The sequence below is a fragment of the Acinonyx jubatus genome, chromosome B1 (genome assembly GCF_027475565.1).
Source record: "Acinonyx jubatus isolate Ajub_Pintada_27869175 chromosome B1, VMU_Ajub_asm_v1.0, whole genome shotgun sequence".
In the NCBI taxonomy this organism is placed as follows: Eukaryota; Metazoa; Chordata; class Mammalia; order Carnivora; family Felidae; genus Acinonyx; species Acinonyx jubatus.
The window spans coordinates 104,493,074-104,503,980 of NC_069382.1; the positions used below are offsets into that span (position 1 = coordinate 104,493,074).

The 10,907-nt window shown below is 37.4% G+C and overlaps 1 long non-coding RNA gene across 1 annotated transcript; it reads left to right on the forward strand.

The window, feature by feature from the left end:
* The first annotated feature begins 938 nt into the window (after positions 1–938).
* On the forward strand, positions 939–8,853 carry LOC113600351 (uncharacterized). The gene is made up of 3 exons (XR_008296182.1): positions 939–971; positions 1,441–1,511; positions 8,284–8,853. It is a non-coding gene; the product is annotated as an uncharacterized LOC113600351 (long non-coding RNA).
* Positions 8,854–10,907: the final 2,054 nt, after the last annotated feature.

The following is a 10,907-nucleotide window of genomic DNA, read 5'->3' on the forward strand; positions in this document are numbered from 1 at the left end:
TGTCATTTAACTGACCGAGTAGGATTCTTGCTACAACTGACTGAGGCCAGTGGATGAGGCCTAGACAAAGATTAAAAAAACAAAAAAACAAAAAAAACCTCAGAGGAACCTGTTTGAATTTTGGTCATTGAGAGAGTCTTTGTCACTGGTCAGAATATGACATATGCAGCTACAAATCCATAGAATATGAGGCATATCCAGAACACCCAGGCTCCCATTAGCAAATAGAGCTGTGTGGCCTTCCTGACATGGTGAGCATTAACATTGACTTCCTGTATCTTTCTTTTTTGTTATTTTTTTTTATTTTTGATTTTCGAGAAAGAATACATGCACAAGAGGGGGAAGGGGAGAGACAGAGGGAGACACAGAGTCCAAAGCAGGCTCCAGGCTCTGAGCTGTCAGAGCCCCAACGCAGGGCTCAAACCCATGAACCATGAGATCATGACCTGAGCAGAAGTTGGACGCTTAACCGACAGAGCCACCCAGATGCCCCAACCGTCATCTTTCTTGAGTAGGCTGAGCTGGTTTTGGTATGCCATGTGCTGACCAGGAGGGGACACCTGACCTTCAGAAAATGGGAAAGAGATCTACAAGAACAGATCACTAGACATGGCAGCCGAGAGTAAGCAGTGGCCAAGGCAATTAGAGAGACTGGTCTGCGTAGTTAGTGCACATCATCCACCCCATCACCTCCTCCTTGCTCTCAGTTGCTACTTAGTTGATTGAAGCAAATAAAGAAGTGGAGGTCTTTAAACCAAATCATGTTATTATGAAATTTCTCTTGAATATATTAGATATTCTAAATATTAGAATGATCTAAATATTAGAATTCTCGAATCTTCTTCGCCATGGTCCTTGTTTTGACTTTGAAGTATAGTTATTTAGAATAAAAGAGATATGCGCCCTCAATGATCTTCCTTCGGATTCCTTTCTTATAAGGTTGCTTTGCCATCTTTAAAGATATTCATGAGGTGAGAACTTTTCACTTGTGCGTAATAGTTCTGTAAACGGCCCTAACAAAATTATAATCATAGCACTACTGAAGTCACTGTATAGGGAACACCATGACATTAAAGGGTAGAAAATCTTTAATATTTTAACCCTGGCCTAATCACAAGGTGATTATCTCGGATGCCTTGGCATTCTTTGTGTGTGTGGAGTGAGGGAGGAGGTGATGGATGAATTACTAATAGAGGAATGACCTGAACATGCATTCTGGACACTTGGACTGTGTCGGATCTGTGCATCAGTGGGAGAGAGCGAGAGGAAATTATGGGAAGAACAATACAAACAAACCCTTGAATATCTAAATTTATTCAGGAAACATTACATGCAACTGAATTTTTCTGTTCAGTTCTAAGTCTTAAGAAATGAAGCCATCTTCATTTCTTGTTTTATCATCACAAACATCAATCTCTCTTCTTCTTTCTCATCTTCCAGGATATCTGGGAGACTCCAAGAGTTCACATGATAATGTTCTTGATCTGGACAGGAGAACAAGGAACACTGAGGTGTGCCAAGGGCAGTGGGGGGGGGGGCTGTCTTTCTTTGATGTCTGTGTAAGTTATGTGGCTGCCTCAATACCATAGTTGGTATTTTCTGAGAACAGAACAAAAATATTGCAGTGAAAATTGTTAATAAATTGTAATAGCAACTCTGAAATATTTGAAACTGGGAAATTTCCAGCTTTGAAAGTAAAAGAAATACTTTTTTTTGCCTATTGAAAATGTCATCCATTTAAACAGCTTAGAATGGAGGGAGAAAGATAGCTCTGTCAAAATAGTGTTTTTGAAGAGTTTTCAGTGTGCTACATTTTAATGTTTTCTATTGAATTCTCAAAGTTGGACTATTTTGTGAGAAATATAAAAATGAGATGATAATAAAAAATGCTCGGGCACCTGGGTGACTCAGTCGGTTGAGCGTCCGACTTCGGCTCAGGTCATGGTCTCATGGTTTGTGGGTTAGAGCCCCATGTCGGGCTCTGTGCTGCCAGCTCAGAGCCTGGAGCCTGCTTCGGATTCTGTGCTCCCTCTCTCTCTGCTCCTCCCCTGCTCATGCTCTGTCACTCTCTCTCTCAAAAATAAATAAACATGAAAAAAAAATTTAAAACAAAATAATGCTTTCCCTCTGTTAAACACTCACCATATTCCAGGCACTATACTAAGTGATTTTCTTGCACTGTCTCATCAAATTCTGGGAGGCAGAGACCATGTCTAGATAACTAGCTTAAAGTTGCTCAAGATTATACCATTGAAGAATAGTCTTAACTCTCATTTCATTTTGAGCCCATCTGGTGATGTAGGAAATTGATTTTTTAAAAACTTTTGCTATCATTTGGAAGGCAATCTGTGGCTAAAGAAGCTGAAAGACAAGAAGTTGATACCCTTTGTTTATGTGTTTGTCTGTCTAAGGCTGGGAATGCCTTGGATCCTTACTTAGGTCCCTGCTATTTGAGGTGAGCTCCCATGAGTATTTCCCCCTTTCAGAGCTATTCTTGTGTCTAGACTGGCTCTTGTGGTTCTTTTTATGATTTAAAGATGCACCTCAGCAGCAACCATCAGGAATTTTGAGAAAACATGGTTTGTTACTAACAAGTCTTATAGGGTACGCCTGGCACCTCAGAGGCCACATAGAGAGGCTGCTGTAGAGAGAGGAAGACTGAGGAGAAGGAGCAGAGGAGGAGGGAGCCTGGGCTTCAGTCTTTACTGGGGTTAAGGGTGGGGTGCCTAGGGTCTTTTGAGTTTCTCTTTACTGGTGTATTTAAAACATAAAAACAAGAATTAGGGCACAGGAAGGGAAAAGCAGGATCACTCAGTGGTCAATTATCTAGGTCACAGAGGGCTTTCTAAAAAGGGCCACTTTGTGGGTGGAGTGGCATGGTTCTTATCTAGTTGTTTTACTAGTAGCTGTGTTATACAGCCGGCAATATGTTTATTCGAGATGGATGTCTGTGAAGCGGGTGCCTCAGGGATGTCAGGCACTCACACTATAGCCTTACCTATGTATTTTTTAGATTTACCAGTTTTTACAAGTCAGTAAGTTCCAATAGCATTTGCAAATTCCAGACAGAGTCATAGAATTAATTGCAGATTTAAGTAAAATCACAATTAATTTTTAAAAGCAAACATATTTCTAAACTCTGTCATATAAAGTGTACAAGTTTAGAGTTGTTCAAGCTTGATTTTAATTCAGATTCTTCCCCATAAATTCTGTTGACTTGGGGCAAATTATCTCTTCTTTGTGAGTCTCATCGGTCTCATCTGTAAAATGGGGCTAATAGTGAATAACCACCTGGGTTATTTATGAGAATTAAATTAGATAATCTTATAAAGCACTTAGCATGATATTTGTAAGTTCACAATCAGTGATAGTTTTCATGTAAGAATAGAAAATTCTATGGATTAAATACTAGAGAATTCTAAGTCATAAAAATAGTTCTGTAATATTAATAAGTGATAATTTACATTAATACAAGTAATATAGTCTTTTAATAACTCAGATGAAAGTGCTTAAATTGAGGACTTCCAAGTTCTAGCCCTTCTTTCTGTACTTCTGATAAACATGGGCAAAATGGGAAGCTATAGGGACCACAAGGGACCAGGATAATTCATCCATGACCAACTAAATTCCAACTTTTTTTTTTTTTAATTAATGGATGAAGTAACAAGCAACAGACACTTATAGATAATCAAATCAATTCTTATGTAAATAAAAACAGCCCTAACTTGAGATTTCAGGAAATCAAATAAGATAAAGCCATGGAGAATAAAGGAGGGCAGACATCATTTGTTTAACTCCTGTATGATTCAAAGAAATAGATATTTTATCTCAGCTTTAAGTGTGATATTCAGGGAAGGGCAACAGGTCCCTGGGTCATTTCCCCCCCTGAAATCAAACATGTAAGATCTGTTTCTCTGCCTTGATAAATAAAGTCTGTGCAGAGGACAACTAGAAAAATGAGTGAAGGAGAGAAGGAGGAAGTATGCAGGAACAGGTGTGAGCTGAGTTGATGAGACCCAGAACATTAGGGCAGGTGACCGTTTGTCAGTCTCAGCTCTCAATCACACTCACATAGCTAGGAGCCGCAGAATCACAAAGAAGTGATTAGACTATCTGGTTACTGCTGGAACTCCAGCCAGAGATTCCTGCCAGTTCTCAGTTTTGGAAGGAAAAAGAACAGGAAGTGGCTGATTTTCACACTGGCTTCTGTGTTTGGAGGGAAAGAAAAAAAAATTCAGCAGCTGGAGGATAGCCTGGATAAAAGTGGAGATACTCAATTACAAGGAAACTAAACACCCCCCTCATGTCACCCTGTCTCTACCACCAACCACATCTACACAACACATATTTACCAGGCCCTTCTTCTTTTACCCTGCAAAGGTAGCAAAGCCCAAAACCTTGCCTGGATTGAGCTTTGCAAAGATACTGCAAACTTTCTTTTGCATCTTCCTTTTCCTTGGCATTCCACACTGGGTGGCTTCCCTGAGCTGTAAAGTAAACATTCCAGAGTCCCAGGAATGTGAGTATGGGTTACACATTCATCCATTGTGGCATTTGGAGTCATCATGATGATTTTGGTCAGTGAACCGTTGTCTCCTCTGCCACATAACACTCAGATGATATCTTCTCACCCCAGTGGTGTGGGTGAAGTGACAAGAACACAGGGAGATTTGGAACATGAGGAAAATGAGTGGTGGAACCCACATGGCATTAGGAATACCTTATTCCTTTTTGAATAAGTGTGATTTCTAATCAATCAGTATTATTCTTCATTAAACAAAAAGTGGCAGAACTACATATGAGCTGAAATGTTCCAATTCCAATTGCTGTACATTTCCACTACACTGTGGCACCAAATGTATTTGGTGACAAGGGAAAAACAAGGGGGAAAACACATTAGATTTGAGAATGCCCCTTATAGCGTTTCTTATTTATAGTTTTTTTTTGTTCTATTGAGGTATAAGCGACATATAACATTATATTAGTTTCAGGTGTACACCATGATGATTAAATATTTTTTTATATTTATACATTTTATACATTTTATTTTATACATATACAATTTTATGTATTGTGAAATGATCACCATATTAAGTTTACTTAATATCCATTGCCACGCATAGTTACAAATTTATTTTCTTGTGATGAGAACTTTTAAGAGCTAATCTCTTAGCAACTTTCAAAAATAAAATATAGTGCTGTATTATTAACGATAATCACTATGTTGTACATTGTAAATTACATCCCTATGGCTTATTTATTTTATATAACGTTTCCTTAAGGAACTTGTTCCAAAACGGACAAGTCACATCTTCCAGTCAAATACTACAGACTTAGTCCAGAACTCAATAAACTGAAGTATTTTCTGCTGATTGATTGGGACACAATTTGGAAGCAACAAACATTAATGTTTCCTTGATAGATAGAAAGTGATTTACTTGAGATTTAAGTTCTCCCCTATAGCCTGTTGCCATTTCTTCAGAGATGACTGATTTGAAGTCTGCTCTGTTTGAGTACGTGGAGATAACGTTCATGATATATATGCTTTTCCCCTGATAGAGTCAAATTTTCAAATGCACCCTTTCTTCACAAATTTGTTCTTAATCCATTTTACTCTAAACAAGACAGGACTTTTGCTTTGTTAACCTGTGGAAATATCAGCCATACTTCATATAGCCCATGGCTGCCTGGCTGTATAACCTATGTTTTGGGTTGTGTTTCTTTGTTGCTTTTAGCTAATCGGAGTTGTACAGAATAGTGATCCTCACTTAAGTGTGGTGGCATTCTGCCTGAAACTGCGGGACCTGGCCTGTTTGGGCAGCTGACATACATGGTCCCTTACTCAAAATGATAATAAATATGGTTAGAATTTACAAAGTTTATTTTTTTCCTCGTAGAAACAGAAAACTATTACTTTATGGTAACATTAAGCGCCCTAGCTTCACTCTAGCCTCAAATACAGAGATACAGTTTCAAGCGCACCTTTGACAAACATTCCAAACCCTCTGACACTAAGAGCAAGGGTTTTTTTTTCCTTAATAAGTGTAATCCACAAGTATCCGTTCTCTGAATTGTAAACTTGGTTAGCATTGACAGGGATTGTAACATGGAGCATTAAAATTCCCACCTAGATGCAGAAAGCTTTCATATTCCTCCTTCTGAGGCCTCAGATGGATGCTATTGGTCATGATGACAGTCCGAGGGTGTAGAGAAAATGATTTTGTGTTTAATTCTCAAATCTGTGGAGGAAAGAAAGAATTTTGAGAGAAAAATCTATATAAATAAATACACTAGGGATCAAAATGAAAAGTGAGAGTAAAGAATGCTTTTGTTTTGGGCTTTTTAGCCACTACAGTGTATCCTATAAAGGCTGGTAGGATGAAATAAATGGTATTCCCTGCTGTGTTCCCACAGGGAGGAAGAGGGCCTGAAAGAGTGGGCTTTCAGTGTACTGTTTACTTGTCAAATGAATTAATAATGAGTGAATAAAGGAATAAAATGCCCTTTTTATATTTAGAAAATTACAGGAATTTCAAAACACACTGAAAAATTTTATGTTGAGCTATACCAATTTGAAAAAAAAACTAACCTCTTTTGTGACTTTAAATTTTCTTTTTAATGTTTATTCATTTTTGAGACAGAGTGCAGGCTGGGTAGGGGGGCAGAGAGAGAGGGAGACAGAGGATCTGAAGTGGGCTCAGTGCTGACAGACCAGGGCTCGAACTCAGGAAACGTGAGATCATGACCTGTGCAGAAGTCTGATGCTTAACCAACTGAGCCACCCAGGCACCGCCCCCCCTATTTTGCGAGTTTATTTTATTTTTACTTTTTTTATGTTTTTTTCTTTTATTTTTTATATTTGAGACAGAGACAGAGACAGAGAGTAAGCAGGGGAGGGGTGAGAGATGGAGACAGAATCTGAAGCAGGCTCCAGGCTCAAACTGTCAGCACAGAGCTTGGCACAGGGCTCAAACTCACAAGCAGAGAAATCATGACCTGAGCCGAAGTCGGACACTCAACGGACTGAGGAGTCACCCAGCTCCCTCCCCCCCCCCCCCCCCCCCCCCCCCCCGTATTCTGAGACTTTAAATGAAGGAGACTATTGGGGCGCCTGGGTGGCTCAGTCCATTAAGCATCCGACTTTGGCTCAGTTCATGATCTTACAGACTGAGTTCAAGCCCTGTGTCAGTCTCTGTGGTGACAGCTCAGAGCCTGGAGCCTGCTTCAGATTCTGTGTCTCCCTCTCTCTCTGCCCCTCCCCTGCTCATGCTCTGTCTCTCTCTGCCTCGAAAATAAATAAAAACATTAAAAAAAAGTTTAAAATAAAAAATAAAAAAAATGAGGGAGACTATCACTAGGAAAACAAAATGTTAGATTTAAATATCAATCAGTATCTTCTGTAAAATGTATTCAATTGAAACATTATGCCTATATTTTGGCAAATAAATTTGAGTTTTTTTATCATAAAACAACTGTAGATATCAAGGGATAAACTTTAGTAACAACACTATTACATTACTAGTAGCAATAAAACAATGTGTCAAAATATAAAATTTTACTGAAGGTTCCACTCTTTGATTTAAATACTATAATGTCTTTTCTTGTTCTTTCCCCATGTTTGGCAAAACATGGTAATATGCACTAGCTGGAATGTCTATTGTCCGTTTGCAATTTTTTTCGATACTGAGCACATTTACTTTTCTAATATAGGGGAAAAACAGGGGTACCTTGGTGGCTGATGTAAGGAATGTATGATAATATTTGAGTTGGTTTGCTTGCCAGCTAGAGATTTTTAGGTAAATGAATCCTATCATTTTTAATTTAGTAAAGCACTTTTGATAAAGCATGCTAGATATACTTGAAATTAATGACCAACTATTCAGGATTCAATGAAAACTGGACATGGTACTAAAAAAATAATTTTTCCTTGGAGGTTACAAGTTAAAACTACGACTAAAAAATAGTAGCATCAGAAAGTAGGTACCGCATCAGAGGTTTAATCACCAAGTCTGTGCACTGTTCTTTATGCCTTCCCTGGCTTTGTCCTAAGATATACTCCAGTTCCTCCTGGTGCCCTGGTACATCCTGGAAGAATTATATAATATGTCCTCTTTCAGCATTAGAATGTTTTCATATTTCTAAGTATCACCCATGGAAAAAGATTATAGAGAGAAATTTAGTTTAAGATGATCAATATAAGATCACTTATTTAAAAATTTTTAATGAGACACATTTCACCCATTTTGTAAGCAAGTAAAATCTATTCCTCCTTAAAATTTTCAGAGACCTTGGATACCTGGGTGGCTCAGTTGGTTGAACGGCCTACACTTGTTTTTAGCTCAAGTCATGCTCTCCTGGTTCGTGGGACTGAGCCCCATGTAGGGCTGCACTGATAGTGTGGAGCCTACCTGGTTTTGTCTCTCTCCCTCCCTCTTTCTCTGCCCCTCCCCGCCCATGCTCTTTCTCTCTTAAAATAAAAAATAAACTTAAAGAAAAAAACTTTTGGAGATCTTTTACAATTTAATATATAATTTGATTTTTGATACATACAGTGCCTTCATCTTACATATAAGTTATTTAAATGTTATATTAAGATAATTTTAAATAAAATTTTAATCTGTACTTCCCTAACATCTGTTTCAACACCAGTGTCACGTTTTAAACTAATATTACAATTTTGGCATTTCTGAAGAATTTGTGCTGCATAGGATTTCTGACATTTTATTTAAATAATTCAGCTGTTAATGCATTTTGTGTTCTGAAGTAACAATTTGCATTTATGTAATAAAAATGACAGTTTCACTCATCAAATTTCTATTACCCTTGTAGTTTATAAACTCATCTTTCTGTTTTATTCCAGATGAAGATCAGTCTCTGTTGTCTAATGACATGTATATCTGGTGACCTTGCCAGGCAGTCACTACGATTTCTTATCTCCCCCCAAACACAGCAGCTGCTCTTGTACTCTTCCTTCACCAGGTATCAGAGTTCCCATATTCTCCTATAAAATGAAATATGTGTGTAATCAATCAGAATTTCACCTTAGGAAACACTCTGAGGAAACGCAGTATCTTAAAATATGCTTTCATGAATTGATTTTTTCCTCAAAAACAGTTCTCTAGATTGTGTGTTTGCACTTGCGTGTGCACGCGCGCGCGCACACACACACACACACACACGGTCATCTTCTGGAGAAATGCATTTTCTTACATATGTAGTTCTTAAATAAGAAATAATGATTCAAATGTCATTGCTATTGGAGAAGACCCATTGAAAATCAAAGCAAAATTACTTTTATCTAGGTATAACCCCACATGTATCACAATATGCACACATTTAGACAATTTATTTTGCATTCATGTAATTGTAAAGGTAAATTCTCCGTATTATGAGATTGTTAACCAAAGCATGAATTTCACTTTCTCCTATTTTTAAGAACTGGAGCATTCTAACCAAAGTGATTTGTTTCCCTTTTATAGTTCAGTGAATCTGCTTAACTTCCTATCGCTTTCAGGCTTTCTTATATACAAAATAATGAAATATTTAATAGGTGTTCTTTTCATCAGTAGAAATTTAAAAGGCTTTTTCTTCTTCAAAAAGTATGTAATGAAAAAATCTGTTAAAGTAAAATAGTATTCTTAATTACTAGGCTGAATTTAAATCAGCCTTCCCGCCCCCTAAATGATTAAGGATAGTGACTAAAATGACTTATTTAGTAATGAGGCTTAATGTGTTGCTCTTAACAGATGAACATTACTTTTTTTTTCTGTTGTGGAATATTAATAAAATACATTTTAGAAAAAACAGCTCTGTCTTTTGCTTCTTAAAATTGTATTGGCCGTACATTCCCTCTTCAGAAAATATTTGATGTATAATCTAGAAAAAATGTGGTGTTTAATTTTGTAAAGTAGTTTAAATATGTAAATGCTTAAAAATTAATTATCATTTATGTGGTAAAAATAAATGAAAAAATCAACTATAGGGTCAAATTCATTATCTACATATTCATTATACAAGTATTAAAATTTCTCTGTAAGTTACCCAGTATCTATTCTGCATACAAATTGATAGTTTAATTTTACTGACAATTGAGTAAAGGAAGAATAGAACAGAGGATGGAGGCTATGAAATCAGTTTTGTTCAGAAGTATTTAGTGCTTACTATTAACTAAGAACTGAGGTTATAACAACAAACAAAACAAATGCACTCTGAAGTTTCATGGATCCTACCGTTTAGTGAGAAAATCAAATAATTATGCAAAGAAATATCAATTTACAGATTATACTGCATACTTGAAAGACAAGAATGACATAAGTTGAATGACGGGGGGCGGGGTCCTAGAATGGGGTTGGGTTTTTTAAATGTTTACTTATTTATTTTGAGAGCAAGAGAGCAAGCAGGGGAGGGGCAGAGAGGGAGGGAGAAAGAGAATCCCAAGCTGGCTCCACACTCAGCATGGAGCCTGATGCAGGGCTAGATTCCACGACTGTCAGATCAAGACCTGAGCCTATATCAAGGTCAGATGCTTAACCAACTGAGCCACCCAGGCACCCTAGAATGGGGTTGGGTTTTATGTAGAGATGCAGGAAGATAAAAAACTCTTTCAGGACAACTACTTTCATAGAAACCTTTTAGGATTAACTCTTTGATAATGCATATTTCCTACTATTTTGTATTTTTCCTCTTACAAAATAAGCATTTATTGTTAAACTCAAAACAGAAATAAACTAAATGTATATGAATACACACGCGCACGCACACACACACACACACACACACACACACATCCCTTATAAAACATAATAATCAGGGCACCTGGGTGGCTCAGTTGGTTGAGGGTCTGACTTCAGCTTAGGTCATGATCTCATGGTTTGTGAGTTTGAACCCTGTATGGTCTCATTGCTGTC